This window comes from Sinocyclocheilus anshuiensis, unplaced genomic scaffold (assembly GCF_001515605.1).
Source record: "Sinocyclocheilus anshuiensis isolate Anshui unplaced genomic scaffold, SAMN03320099.WGS_v1.1 scaffold1962, whole genome shotgun sequence".
NCBI classification, from domain to species: domain Eukaryota; kingdom Metazoa; phylum Chordata; class Actinopteri; order Cypriniformes; family Cyprinidae; genus Sinocyclocheilus; species Sinocyclocheilus anshuiensis.
In genome coordinates, this window is record NW_015544290.1 from 192,848 (window position 1) to 197,873 (window position 5,026).

Below are 5,026 nucleotides of genomic sequence, written 5' to 3' on the forward strand. Positions count from 1 at the left end.
GTCGAATAAACAACGCTTGAATGTTGCCTGAACAAGAGACCTCCTTACTGAAGTGAAAGTGTTGGCTGGTGTCACTATCTCGCGAACACGCCGGCGGATCTCCACCAAATTCGGGGGATCCCTTCAGCTCGAGGAGCCCTCCGCGCGTCGGTAGCCCCCCGGGATCGCTTGATCGCTCGGCGCCGGACCACGAATTTAACCACCTGCAACTCCCGAACCCCGGGGGCTATCGACGCGGCAGTGGTCTCATTCAAAAGCGGGCCTCTAGACACTCGATTCGCGTTCGAGAGGGTTCCTCGAGCTGAAGGGATCCCCCGAATTTGGTGCGGATTCGCCGCGCCGTTACAGAGATATGGCCGTTCAAAGTTTCAATAGTTTCAAAGCGTTTCATCCAGGTCGCCAGTAGCAAACAATGGAGCGCGCTCTGCTGGACAAACTAAGTAATTATTTTATCTGCGTTATATGTTCTGTAAAAAAAAATTTCATATCGGCGGCATATTCGCCGATACCGATATATCGGCGACAGGCTCATATCGGCCGATATTATCGGCAAAACTATATATCGGTCGGGCTCTACTTTATATATTTAATTTGAACTTTACTGTAGTACAGCGCTGACTTTGTAGCATATGTTTGACTGAACTGTTTGCTTTTTTCTTTATTTCCTCTTATATAAGCCTCGTACACTTTGTACTTATTAGGGCTGTCAAAATGGCTGAAAAACTAAATTTTGTACTTAAATAATATCAAAATTCTAATTCAAATTTAAAATGCATAATTTCAGTTAGGGTAAATAACAGCTTTTGGCTTTTCTCCTGAGGCCAAAAGAGGGCGTATTGAGCATAAGATAACATGACTTTCCGTGAAAAAAAGTGCATAATGTTTAAAATATTGTTTATAAACCAATTATAATTAATTAAGTTACTTATAAACAAAACGGCATCATGTATGTATTCATAGTTTAATACAAAGGGCCGAAAGCCAATCACATAGTACATTTTTCATTTAAAAACACGAGTTGCAGTGGGATGCGGGGGGGGGAACACCATTAGTCTCGAGATACGTTTTTTCAAAGTTGAACTTGCATTCATTTTACATGGCTTTCTAAACATGCGGCTCTTTTGTGCAAAAGGCGTAAGTGCAACGGTAATAGATCCTTTACCGGGACAGCACACGTACATCTAGCCGACGTCGGCCCAAGACTGAAACGTCGGCCTCATTACCTAAAACATCTAATAAGCGTCGGCCAGGCATAGGCCGATATAATTCGGTCAGTGCTCTGTTTCTCAGCTCATCAAGCGTCGGCTCTGAGTCGGCTCACGACCGGAGGCCGATGCCGCGCCTTTCTGTTTGCTGGAGCCCAGTTATTCATCTCTTAGCAACCTACAGAGAGAAGAGACTCATCCCGCGACATCTGGGGCTTTCAGGTAAGATTTCACTTGAGTTAAATTAGAAAAAAGTACCATTTTGTTAATTCTGTGACACTTCAAAGGTAACGTTACTAGTAGGCACTCGGTGTGCTACAGCACAGGTGAAGAGACTGGGGCTCATTTCCAACTAATGTTAACTTGTTTAGCTAACGGTCACAATAGCTTAGCAATTTTTAATATTATTGTTAGCGCAATTGTTAGGGAAAATGTTATTAAAGCGAAGTCCTAACTGCTTTTTCGCCGTGTTATTCACTGTTGTAGGCTAACGTTACCAGAAAGAATCCGTTTCTACGGTGAGCTATTGTTCCTGTTGAGACTGTAAATTATTAATGTAATTTTTTTACTCTAGAATCTAGATGTTTATTTGTGTAAATGCTGTATGTGCGTTGAGCTGGGAGCAGAGTTGCTATGTAAACGGGGCGTTAACACAACCACCAACAGTAAACGCTGTCTCTCGCTGCTGTTTTCACTGCTTTCAGGTAAACTTAGTCCCTAAAATCACACAAATATTACATACAAACGTTCCTGACATGTTTCTTACTTGTAATTGACATGTTTCTATTGAATATTTATTTTATAGAAATGGTTTAGCCTCATCGCAACCGTTTTCAGACGAGGTAAGGTTAGGCTAACTCTGTAGACTGAGCTCTTGTTTACGAAACTTTGGGCTTTTAATCAAATCTTCATGTGTATGAGATGTTTTGATAGATCGGTAAAGGTTTTGCTGGCGATTTGTCAATGGGTTATTGGAAATGGGATACTATACTTAACCTAAACATATACACTGCACTGTGAACCAATGACGTCACTTTCAAGGAGAGTGTAATCGGCTAAAAACAAGTTCAAACGCATTTTGATCTTTCATGGTAAACAAATATTGATAAAAACTGTTCTGTGATTTCAGGAGGACAGAAAGAAACTACAGAACAGATGGGAAGCTCCAAGATTTCAACATTTCTGAAGGCACTGCTGACGGAGAAGTAGAAAATACAGGTGAGCTGAAGAAGCTCATCAAATAACTTAATATGCATTTTTTTCACAATATATTTTACCTATATCCCCATGCACCTGTTATTTCCTTTGGCAAAATGTATATATCTATATATCAGGGCTCCAGACTGCGATTTTGCGACCATTTTTTCCTGCTGGTGTGACTAAAGTTTTTTAGAGGTCGCACTGGTGCGACTGAAAATGTTTAATATTTCATTATGAATGCGCAGGCGATTACTCCAATCACTCTCCGTTGTCGCTTCCCCTCCCCCGCCATTCTATCATCCTCTCAGGTACACATGCTCACTCAAGGTTATCAAAGCGCGCTAAAACACTTGTCTCACTAAGGCTCATCCAATCACTCTCCGTTTTCGCTTCTCCTCCCCCGCCATTCTATCATCCTCTCAGGTACACATGTTCACTCAAGGTTATCAAAGCGCGCTAAAACGCTTGTCTCACTGACTGTCATTTATTAGAGCTCATGATGAAGCGTCTGAGTCTATTACCTCATATTGAGCAAAAACGCCTCAACGTCTAAAGACAGTATCTCAGCCGAAGGAGAGACGGCAGATCCAGACAAAGAACAGGAAAAGGAGCAAGTGAGTGAAGGGCAAACTTCAGCAGCTAAAAAGAAATGTGTTAAATTCCGTACACAATGGCAGCGAGAATTTGAGTGGCTAAGGTACAAAAAAGAGAGTAATGAAATGTATTGTGTATATTGTACACAGTGTGGAGCTAGCGCAGGAAACACAAAATTTGCAAAAGGGTGTTCAAACTTCAAACATGAATCTATAAAGCTCCACACTGAGAGCATAAAACATAGACTTTGCAGAGATGCCTGTATGGCACGAAGCACAGGCCCTCTCGCCGCCGGCTTTAAGCCTTTGTAGAATTGTACAGTAAGAAAGTTATTTCCCTTAACCAGGAAATTAACGTTCTTAGAATTGACAGACAGTTGACCCTGAGAGGTCAGCTAAATATCTACAGCGGATCTAAATATTTATAATTAATTATAACTAGTTATGATTAATTATTCATATTTCCCCATGAGCTGATTCGCAACAACGGAATTTCCATCAATCCAACGTACGCAAATGACACCGCATGCGCTCAATTCATCGGTGTCATTGCAGACACAATGAAAAGCAAGACAGCGCATGAACTTGCCTCAGCCCCATTTATATCGTTCATGATTGATGGAGACCCAGATGTGTCTATGAAGGAGTGCCAGATTATTTATGCACGGCTAATCAGAATGGGAAAACCAGTTAACATCCTGATCGGGCACGTTGAGGTTCAGCATGCCAATGCTCAAGGTAAGTGCTCAAGAAATCTAAACTAATTGTAAAGATAATGGAATTTACAGTTCAATATCAGAGATTAAATCGGGGCTGTCCGCTCTGTTGCGTTATATTAAATATTTTTTTAATATATATTAAAAAAAAATATTGTAAAAATCACTTTTTTATTTTATACAATAAATTGATAGTTTTAACCTTTAATAATAATACCAGCTAACAGGGTTCCCTGCATAGTTTACAGCATTAAGAGAGATTTATTTCCTTTAAAAAAATTACTGTACCTGATATTTATCCAAATTAATCTTTATTGAATTGAGATTGTAATCATAACTCAAGCTTATGAACCAAATCATGAAAAGATTTTCCCTAATAAAAACACAATGAAATTATTCAATTACCAAAAGTTGGCAGCCCTGTTAAATATTGAAAATAATTTATTTACTTGATTATGTTGTTTATATCAACATTAAAATGTACAAGTATTTGAATAATGTGATATTATAAACTCATTTGTTGTTTTTTATTTAAGGCATTTATGCAGCAGCAAAAGAGGCATTCTCTGCTCTAGGACCACAGTGCAAAAATTGACTGAACAAAACTGTAGCCATGGGGGCAGATGGGGCAGCTGTAAATCTTGGACACAAGCGGGGGGTAATATCCCTTGTCCAGGCAGAGGCAGGGAACTACATTGTTCCTTTCCATTGTATGCCTCACAGGTACGTAAACATGAAGCTAACTATCAGTCCTATCATACCATTTAAATCCATGAGGGAGCTGAGGGTCCTTGGGGAAGACCTAGGCATAAGAGTGAATTCCCCATTCCCCAAGAAAGGAACGCGCTGGCTACCACATGTTTCTAGATCTTTGGAGACACTGTTAAAACTGGAGAGAGAGGAGGTTATCTTCAGGACCCAGGACAGTTTACTGCAGTCTATGTGCACATGGACCACTTGGCCAGTGCATCAGCAAACACAGACATTGCTGGAAGGGCCAAAAAGGTAACTACAGTATTTGTTGAAATGTAATTATTTTTATTTATTGTTGTTTATCATTATTGAGTGCAATTTAACTTTTGGTTAAGCAAGTTTTCTCTTTGGTGCTGTATTTCAGATCAAGAAGACTATGGAGGATGGAACTTTTGTAGCCTTCATTCAAGTCATTCTACCCCAGGTAATACTATGTGTGATACAAATTATAACTGAAAGGGGTCATATGATGCTTTTTTAAAGATCATTATTTTGTGTATTTGGTGTAACAGAATATGTTGACATGCTTTAATGTTCAAAAAACACATTATTTTTCAAA

General features: G+C 39.7%; 1 long non-coding RNA gene across 2 annotated transcripts; it reads left to right on the top strand.

Moving 5' to 3' along the window:
- The first annotated feature begins 1,159 nt into the window (after window positions 1-1,159).
- LOC107698062 (uncharacterized) lies at window positions 1,160-4,436 on the top strand. Of its 2 annotated transcripts, none has more exons than XR_001635305.1 (3): window positions 1,160-1,427; window positions 2,335-2,423; window positions 4,251-4,436. It is a non-coding gene; the product is annotated as an uncharacterized LOC107698062 (long non-coding RNA). The 2 variants fall into 2 exon arrangements; XR_001635304.1 differs by lacking the exon at window positions 1,160-1,427 and adding an exon at window positions 2,030-2,047.
- The last annotated feature ends 590 nt before the right edge of the window (window positions 4,437-5,026 follow it).